Source organism: Lagopus muta, chromosome 1 (assembly GCF_023343835.1).
Source record: "Lagopus muta isolate bLagMut1 chromosome 1, bLagMut1 primary, whole genome shotgun sequence".
NCBI lineage: Eukaryota > Metazoa > Chordata > Aves > Galliformes > Phasianidae > Lagopus > Lagopus muta.
The window spans coordinates 187,286,337-187,297,109 of NC_064433.1; positions in this window are offsets into that span (position 1 = coordinate 187,286,337).

Genomic DNA, 10,773 nt, shown 5'->3' on the forward strand with positions numbered 1-10,773 from the left:
TTGTGTCTAGTTCTTAATTTGGGGAAAGAATGCTTGCATTCACTGTGAGCTCAAGTTTTTGATTCCCTAAAGCAAGATTAAATTATATCAGTGTTCTAGCCTTTATCTTTTCTACTTTGGAAAAGATAAACTTCCAGCTTTGGTTTGCTTTTGTTTTCCATACCATGGCCAACCCTCATAGATGGATAGATGAGGTGTGGGAAGGTCAGGCTCCAGTCTCATCGTGATTACAGTGCTTGTTGCACTGTTAAATACAGCCAAACTGTAAAGAAAGCATGTCCTAGAACTGCACTGCAGATCTGCAGTTATCAAGACTGATTTCATTCCATACACAAACTCTCCTGGTTTTGGAGGACTTACAGTGATATGTTTGTATGTCCTAACTCTGTGCCTTAAGCATGTCATGGCAGTAACCTCTCCTGTACCCACTTTTTCCAACATGGAAAAATGGGCAGCTTCCCACTTCTCGTATCGACTTGAAGCGGTTTCTCGCCCAATAAAAAGATTGCTTTGTGTTGCATGCCAAGACATCCAGTTCTCTTCCCACAGTGCTGAGCACCCAGGTGCCTAAGAAGTTGTAGCTTCAGCTGGAAGCTGTGCTGTATTTCTCTGCTTTTGGAATCTTTTTGAATCACTCTAGAATGCCACAGAATAGAATCAGAGAATCACCAAGGTTGAAGGAGGCCTACAAGATCATCCAGTCCAACCATCTATTCCTCAATCTGACCCTCTAAAGAATGAAACGGAGGAGATGTATGGAAACAGATCGCAAATCCTTTCCTGACAACTGCACAGTTGGGAATTGTATTCCTTGTCTACAAAAGATAGCGCAGGTTAAAGTAAAGCATGTCGGTTGCTCCCATTTCTTGTCAAGGCAGAATCTTTCAGAATCTTTGGCAAGATAAATACGAATGCGACAGGATGCTTTTTCTTGTGGAACATTGGCAGCACTCATTTTTCCCAGGGGACTTTGTTTCCTCAGAGCAGGAATTTGTTGCCACTTAGTTGATTCAGATGTGACTTCTTCCAAAATCAGCAAGGAAGGGATGGATGGGATGGACGTTAGCAATATGGAAATAGTGACATGTCTGAAGAGAATGCACACTCAGAGGAGGGGCTACTTCTGCTTCAAAAAGCCAAGTTTTTTCTGCAAAACAAGCTTTGCTTTTCCTGCAGATGTCTCATCTCTGCCTCGCGGCAGTGCTATGATGATGTTTCATCTTGTGAGAAGCCAAGGGGAAGAGAACTTACTGTAGTGAAAACATCTATTCGCAAGCTATTTAAACTCTTGTTCAGCTGAACTAAAACAAGCACTACAACCAGCTGGGACTGCAATGATTAAAGTCTTTGTAGTTATTACAGGGTTTGGGTTTCTACTGAATCAACACATGCTGCAGACTAAGATGAAGGAAGGAAGTATGCACTGGTACAATAGCAGACAAAAATACCACTCGTTACCCTTCTCTGACTGGCCATGGGTGGCTTTGGATAGACATGTCTGTCTTCTAAGATAAATCAGCAATGCAAAACCCAAGTGTGTATAAAAAGTGCCATTTTTTTAACACACAGAGGTCAATTTTAGAGCTGTGGAGGTGCTAAGCAGCATGCAGAGCACTTGTATCTCTCAGAAATTTAGTTGAACCAAGTACCCAGGAATCCAAGATCTGACTGAAAGCTGCAGTGAAGCTGGAGGGCAAGCTGTCATGCTGTCATCTTCCTCTTCTCACTTGTCCCTGAAATGCCCCAACCAAAATGAATCATAGAAGTGTCTTAGACTCATAGAATGATCTGGGTTGGAAGGGACACCAAAGGTCATCCAGTTTCAATCCCTGCCACAGGCTGGTTGCCACCACCACACTGGGCTGCCCAGAGCTCATCCAACCTGGCCTGGAGCACCTCCAGAGATGGGGCACCCACAGTTCTCTGGGCAGCAGTGCCAGGAGCACTGCCCTCTCAGTAAAATATTTCCACAACATCCAGTCTACATCTCTCCTCTTTCAGTTTAAAACCATCCCCCTGGTCCTGTCTCTATCTACCCATGCAAAAAAGTTGATTTCACTCCTGCTTATTGGCTCCCTTTAAGTACTGGAGAGCCGCAAGGAAATCTCCCTGGAGTCTTCTCTTCTCCAAGCTGAACAAGCTCAGCTCCCTCAGCCTTTCTTTATAGGAGAGGTACTCTAGCCCACGTCTTCCTGAGCCAGAACAGCCCCTCACAAAGAGAAAAACCTTGAGGGCTTTTAAAAAGCTGATGGCTAGGTTGAGAAGACTCGAATTGACAAGAAAAGAATGGTTGTGAGGAGATACTGTACTGAATATTAATTATTTTTATAAACCTAAATGGATGCTAATGTTGGCCTTGCATTTGCAGTCTCATCTGGAAGGCAGAACCCTCGCACGCTACGTGTGGCAGTGCACAGGTAAACAGGAGTCTTCATGTATGAAAATGGGCGTATGTATTTCATGAACTAGATGGTTCATCAGATTTTGCTTAACCTGCTTTGCACAATGCCAGTGAAATGAGGACAACTGCAGACATCTATATAAAGTTAAGTGGCAAATATTAGCAAAATTCATTTCTTTTTTTTTGGCGTCTTTCAAGGCCCTTTACAAACAAATAGTAATGATGGGGCGGCAATTTAGTGATTTTTAAAGTATCCATATTGAGTTTTGAAATGTATCTGATAATGAGTGCCATCGAAGAACGCAATGGAAGTTGGGCTCTGCCTTCCCAAATCATTTTATGAGTTTCCTGGAAAAAGAAGAGTGCTGGGACAGGCACAGCAGCAGGTGCAGGAGGACAAGACAGACAGAGAGGAGTGTGTGTGCATTATCTGCTCTGGTAGCAGGGACCCAATGTCACACGTATTGTGTCACCAAGCCACAGCCAGAGATGAGGAGGGCAAACCCTGCTTCTTATAGCTGCTAAAGGCTGAACGCCATTTCTTGTAGTGAAATCATAAATCGTGGAATCACAGAATGGCTGGGTTGAAAAGGACCACAATGCTCATCCAGTTCCAACCCCCTGCTATGTGCAGGGTCACCAACCAGCAGACCAGGCTGCCCAGAGCCACATCCAGCCTGGCCTTGAATTCCTCCAGGGATGGGGCATCCACAGCCTCCCTGGGCAGCCTGTTCCAGTGCTTCACCACCCGCTGTATGCAAACTGCTGCTGGAGATGATTCAGCCATCATCTCCATATTAAATGTCTGAAAAGACCTTTTGTTACTGCATCAAGCACTCCCAGAGCACCACATCAAACTGCTACCATGGTGTAACAGTGAGATTCAGAGCTGTGGCTCAGGCTCTGTATGGCCACCTGGCACTGAGCTGAAGGTGCAGCTATTGTCTGCGTGCATCACTGAATTGGCCTGAGACCAAACTGCACACTTAATATCCAACAGCCACCAGTGCCCAGTGACATGTTAACCACGTCTATAAACAATTAGCTAAGCAGGTGCTGGATTCTCCTGGTTAAAAGAAAACCAGACCTTCATTAAATTCTAAGATAAGGTTAGAAAAAGAATTGATATTGTAATACGGTTATCTGCTGCATTAACTTGGGAACTGGCTAATTTCCTCTTAATTTGTTGACTTAACTAAAATTGCCAATAAAATCATATAAAATACAGTGCATTGCTTTGTTTTTTAAACAGCTTGGTGAAATTAAATGTAAATTAAGCAAGCAATGCTCTCTGGGAGGTTTACATTTGCACACTCTCCCTCTGGATGCAGTCCATACCCAGGACATGAGATCTGTTTCAATTCGTCCCTTTGAAACCCAGGTCATGGGCTCAGTATGCAGCAGCTCTGGAGTGAAATCCTGAGCCTCCTCTGTACGCCTCCAGAGTGAGCACATAGACTGCAGCATCCCCAGAATCAAGGACCAGGAGAGTTTCCATCTGACCCTGCTGGGAATGGAGCTGTTTATCAGTTATAAGTACATGCCTTTGGATGTGCTGGCACACCTTTATTCACCTCCATTAATCAATACAAGATAAACAATTGCCAAATACATTTGCCCATAATGAGCACCCATGTTTGAAGCAAGACCAAACAGGCAATTACGTAGAGCAATAGCCAGCTTCTGCAGGGCAAAACAGCCACCACCGCTCAGCCTACCTTCCCAGCCTGCAGAGGTTCTGTTCCTGTCTGTTCATTTTCTGTATCTATTTCTGTTCATTATTATCTTTCACGTTCCTTGGAAGATTTGTTTATAAACTTAATGTTCTGCTTAAATAAAAGCATTCTCTGCTTAAAAATACTTGCATGCTCTAGTAAAAATCTGCTTTCTGGAGTTAAGTGTTTTGTGTTTTGAGATCTGCTGACTCTACCATGCTGCTAATATCATTATATGTTTATTACCTCCAGGATGGATTTGCCTTCCTGTAGCTGTCATGCAATATTATAATGTGAATTCCTTAGTTAAGAGCTGAAAATGATGTTCTGCTGCCCAGTGCTTAGTGTGTTCATTTGCCCATTTATAAAGCAAGACTGGATTGCAAAACATAGCGATTTAAACGTAAATTCATTGCTAAACTTTGGCCTGGAAACATCAAGGTGCAATCATGATCATTCCTATTTACACAAGCTGAGTACATAGGTGAAGAGTGATATGAGGGCAAGGCAGAGAAAGACTCGTGAAGCACCCCACTGGAGCCAAGCTGCACTGAGATACGTTAACCAGGTGGATTTTTCCCCTTCAAACACTTGTGGTTTTGCAAATTTTGCAGCATGGGCCCTATTTAATATGTGTAAAGCCTGTCCAAAGCATATTTGCTGCCCCTATTCATGTGCCACTGTGTAAGTTTTGCAGCGTTATGCATAGCATGGGTAGAAAAAGCAGTTATGTGTGTGCTTCCTTATTCCTAATGCAGAAGCAGCGTGAAGTGAAAAAAGGGCAAAAAGAGGAAGCAAGAATTTCTGCTGAAAAGAAACGAAGAAGAAAAACCAGGTGCCAGGGATCCATTTTCTATCTGGATACATTTTATTGGAGCAACCCACTGATGTCCCTGCTTACTGCTGAGTCCCGCTGCACTCCCGCAGCTGGTCAGCACGTTCACACATACATGGAATACCCAGGGCACGTTTCAGTACGAGCATAGTTTCAGGCTCCTTTCACAGCACTGAAGCTGTTAATGACAAAACGTGCCTTTCACCCCGTCTATCCGTACGTAACGCGGTGCCGTACTCACAGGCACTGTAAGCCCTGCCCAAGGCAGGGGCTGAGCACAAGGAACCCGCCCAAAGCACTGCCTCCCTTGGCACGCCTCCAGGTAGCGATCCTCAGAGCAAACCCCCGCCTGCCCGATGCTCCCAGTGCAAAGAGTTCACCTTAATGCTTTACGGGTTGTTTCTGATTAACAAGTTGAACAGCATTTACTGGAAGCATTTTCTTTTTTGGACAAGATCAGCGCTGCGAATAGACAGGGATATTAGGCAGCTGGGTGCTCCTTTCCTTCTGTAGGAAAACTGCTGTTGGAGTTTTTTTCCTGTTAGAAACTCAGTCAGGTGGATGGTTAAAGCTCTTGGGAATCAGCCCAGGACTTCTGTGATGCTCTTGAAGAACAGCATTGTCAGTGAGATCTTGTGAAGAATCTTGTGAAGATGGATGAAGCACGGCTTGGAAGCCAAGAGCAGCACAAAAGGTGTGTAATGATGTCCTTCAGCTTACTGTGGCCCCGCAAAAGATGAAGCCATGTACCATATGCTTAATATTAAATGGACTAAACAGGTTGCTTGGTTCTTTAAGTCTTTTAATCTTCTTATGAGATACAAAATAGGCTTAAGTCAAAAAATATTCTTTAATGTAAAGGGTTGGAGGGGAAGGATCACTTCCTTATCTGTTTTGTGATGACAAAAGCTGTCCCTAGGAAGGCTATTCCACCCAGCAGGTAATGCCTCCTTACTCAATATCCACAAAGATTCCTGGGAGCCAATTACAGTCACAGCGGCAGGAAGAGTCAGACTGTAGTTAAACCTTCCAGCCCCCACACAGCAACAGGAAAATCCTGTTTGAAGAATAAGGGAAGAGCCTATTTGAGACCACAAGAGACACTGTGCTGGATCTGCTGCCATTTCTCCATGCACTGTACATTATACGGCTACTTGGCTGTAAGTGACCTCAGAGTCTGGCCCACTGTGGGTCATTACTTTATTATTTTCTAATATTCATTTACACAAGAGGCCTGTCCAGGCTGGGATTAGGGGAGATGGGCTTCTTCAGGAGGGATCTGAAGTTGCGCAGTGGAGGTTCGGGTTGGATATCAGGAAGAATTTCTTCATGGAGAGGGTGGTCAGTCATCAGAACAGGCTGCCCAGAGCAGTGGTGGAGTCCCATCCCTGGAGTCGTTTAAGAGACACTAAGGGACACAGAGCAGTGAAAGGACGCAGTCGCTGAGGCTGATGGTTGGACTTGGTGATTTTTCAGATCTTTTCCAACCTAAATGATTGAAGGGGGTTGGAATAGATGACCCCCAGAGGACCCTTCCATACAACCCTTGCTCTGTCATTCTACAATTCCATGCACCCACAGCAATTTTTCAGAATCAAAAGCAATAGTGTGAGCAGGTCCCTCAATAGCAACACTTGGCGGTATGTAAACAGACTAGAAGAGATTTTTAGCCAAGAATCGCAACGTTTTTTTCCCAGAAAAATACCCCGAGGAACAACATCAAATTAACTTCACAGAGGTTCCTTCTAACCCAACCAAAGAGCCAGAAGGAACGAACACCACCCATCTGATCTGCTGACTTCAGGGAAAACTACTCTGCATCTCAGAGAGAAACAGTGCATTTTCTGATAGGCAGTGCTCTTCTGTTAAAGAGAATCTTAAACTTTGCTAAGAGAATAACATACACACTATATATGTATATATAAATGCTTTAGCAGGGGGGTTGGACTCGATGACCTCGTGAGATCCCTTCCAATCTTTGCAATTATGTGATTCTGTGATTACAATTCCTTTATGTATATGTATATATATATATATTTTTTTTTCTGTAGTGGGATACAAAGACGTCAGCAGCATAAATTTATCAGAAAAAAAAGATCTTCTCGAAGCAATTTAAATCCTTGTTTGAGTAAGAAGACACTCAGAGAGGGAGAAAAGCATTAAAGATAGGCAATTCAGTAGGGCTTCATGGAGAACAGCGCTTGTGCAGGCTGCAGATGTGTTATGTAAACTACCTCCAGCTTTTCTAGCAGGTTTACGCAAGGCAAGCAGCTTTCATGCCATGTGAAGAGCAGGGTTTGATGGATTTGGCTTCTGGAAGTAACAAGTTAATGACCAGTCATCTTCAGTTCCTCCAGTCTGGAGCACATAAAAAGTTGTTTGCGAGCATCTGGGAGATTAAAAGGAAAGGAGTAGCACCCACCATGTATTCATCACTGCAGTCACTTTTCTTTCTATGGCAGGCCAACAGTCAGGCATGAGCCATCAGTGGCACAAATACAGGATGAGGATGAGCTGGTGAGGCAGCTGTTTTTTTCTTCCAAAAAGATCTGAAAAATAAATGGATCACAACACCCATCCATCATCGCTTGTACCTTGCCACCACTTTTGCTGCCAGAAATGGCATCTGCACTGATCCCAGTGGCTGGAAAAGGTCTCTGCCCCGAGGAGGATCCATATGCTGTTGATGTTTGGTTGGAGGAAGACCAGAAAAAGCATTCCAGGCTCTGTATAGTTTGCTGCACAGAGCTGGTAGGTTACAAACATTTTGAAAAGAGGACCTATGGAAAAACAGATAGTCTCCCACACACACTTCACAACATTCAGTAAGGATTCAGTGCACAGAAACACCAGAATATATAGATAATCCCTCAGCTAGACACAGCTGTGATCAGGACAGGAGGGGCCGCCCGCCTGCATGGCAGCTCCCAGCAACCACCACCTCCAGCAGATGCAGCTGACCGCTGAGATGACAAATGACATCTAAGAGCCAAAGGGCTTCTTCCAAAAATTACTTATCTAGAGGTTACATATTACATGGTACAGAGCGTGCTTGTTATCAGACCACACTGAAACATAACAAAAAGGTTGTGCCATGACTTTAGCAAAGGCCAAACGCAAACTGAACACTATGTCACTGCATGGAATTCACTCACAAAGCTCTGCGACTGAATTGCAAAAGGTGGATGAAAACTAAGATTGCCAAACGCTGCTGCAGATTCTCTATCCCGTACTCCTTGACATCTATCCCAAACTCATTGAAACAGGCTGTAAAAGTGGACGTTGTTGTTGCAGGAGGAAGTGCTGAACTCCCAGATCAGACGAGCAGAAGCTGGATGAGTTGAGGGGGGTAGCTGACGGTTGACACGTGGCTGTGCTCTATCAGTCAGGAAAGCAGCTGCTCCTCGGCAGCTTACTGCAGCGAGAGGCAACTGGTGGGTGTGGTGCAATGCGATAGGAGCATTTGGGTTGGAAGATGAGCTCCTGCTATCTCTCTAAAAAACCACTGACAGAGTATTGCTCATTGCCCTTCTCCTAAAAAAAAATAGTGGGCTCTGAATCAAAATGTTTTGAAAATATATTTTAGTAAACACACCTTTAATTCTGATACGCGTGTTCCAGCTAATCACAGCTGCTCTCCCTCGAGCCCTCAGTCTGCTTGTAGGGAAGGCAAGGAGAGCAGGCCAGCAAAAATGTGAATTATTTATGTTCTTGCTGAAAGTGCAAGCCTTGTCACTACAGCCTTGCTTGATGGGATGGATCTACAGAGACAGTTTCTGTAGCAACCCAGAACCTCACCCCGCAAAATGTCACCCAGCAGTCACAGGTAATGCAGGGCAGTCATAAATATCTGCCTGGGTAGCTGCAGATGACACAGAAATGCCAAAGCAAAGTACATCTGGGCCTTGAGTCCTTCATTCTCAAAGACCCAAGAAGAGTTTTCAGGCTAACTCGGGTACAGCTAACAACCCAGCTGAGTCAACACACGGTTTCAAAAGACTGCACAGCCTTTGTGGGAGCTCGGCACCTTACTCACATCTGCTCAGGCTGCTGCTGACCATACGAACTGCTGTGGTCTGAGGCTCTTGCTGGTACCCAGCGAGCTCAAGTCAGAGGCGTACTATCGCAGTGTTTATGACAGGTATCAGGCACCAGGGTTGTTAATATTATCCCAAATGTTTCAGGTGTCTCACTTTTATATTGCTGCATTTACTGTAGATCGACCAAGGGATGTGTGGATTTAACTATTATATGCCTACCTATTTCTAGCCTTCAGTCTTAGCTTGTGGCTGTTTGCAACCCACCTCAATGAAAACGTTATGAAAATTACAAGCTGTCAGGACTGTCTTGCAAAGCTTTGAAGTGTGATACAGGCTAGCAGGTTTGTCTAGACATATTAAACATATTTTTCAGTAAGTCAGTGTTTGAATTTTTCATAATTATCAGCATATCAAATAATCTGTGACTGAATATATTCAGCTTGTCTTAATTTCTGAGACTGTGAAACGCAAACCGTATTGGAAAAGTTACATGTTGAACTTCGTATGTACAGAAATGCTAGCAGATGGTTCCTTCACCGTGCATCTCTACTTGCCCACCACCAACACTGGGAGAATGAATTTTCTGGGGGCTTTCCAGAGTTTGCATTTCCAGTGTTTCCTAAGGTTTGACCTTACAAACAAAACCAGGCTCTCCGCATTCAGAGTAACCCGGGTGCTTAGCTCTAAATAGGAGATAATCCAGCTATAAAAAGCTTGTGGTTATTTGAGAGAGGTCAACAAGGTACAACTCTAAATGTGAATAGAAGTGTGAGAAGCAGTATGAGTCCTACTTAACCTGGACAAGTGCTTCCACTGGCAGGGCTCAGAGGCATAGCTTGTATTTACAGTTTTGCTGACTTAGCAATGCCAGGACTAGAGCAACATTCAGCAAGGCAAAACCCTTAAGATGCAGTTTCAAGAGAAACATCCTCTGCAGTTTTGATACAAGCAATATATTGATCTAAATTTGGTCCCATCTCTAAGAGGGTTTTCCAGCTCTTCCCCTGTAGCCGCACTGGCAAACTTTCTGGTTGAGACAGTTGTGCAGATGAAGGACTGAAGAATAATGCTTATGACAGCAGAGCTGCTTTGGAGACTTGAAAGGAGGATATTTCCCCCTTTGGGAGGAACCACAGAGAAGCACTGTCTGCTTCCTTAAGTGAATCTGGGCTGGAGAACAAAGGACTTGAGCTGATGTACAGTGGGGTAATTTGCATGTAATTAAACCGATGTTTAAAAACCCACAGCGTTTTTCTCTTGTAGTATCTGTGTTTTTGTTTTCTAAAAGCAAAAAATGTGATTGATTGGTTTATTGATTGATTGTACTACACAAGAATAAAAGTGGCAAGGCCATTTCTGGGTGCCCAGAGATTATGTTTTGTTTTGTTCCACAAAACAGATTAAAGGAATTTTATTAGACTTCCCAAAAATCCAGCTCAAGCACCAACTCAAGCAGAAGCAAAACTGTAAAGGTTTTGGAAAATACTAAATTCTTGAATGGCTTCTTACCTTGACAAATTTTCTCATGTAGCACTATTATATCACAGCTATCCTGACTGATTTCCTTAGTTACTGGTTACTGGTGATTCTCAAGTCAAGTGTCTTCTAGGTCTACGCCTGGGGCTTTTTGATGAGCTTCATACCAGCAAAAGCTCCAGCCACATCTGCACAAAGAAAAGACTGACTGACAGCTACACCAGATGAAATGAGAAGAGGTGGCACGTGTTTGTCCCAGAAGCCTTTCTAAGTAGTGATTTCAGCAAAGCTGGTGGGACGGCTTTG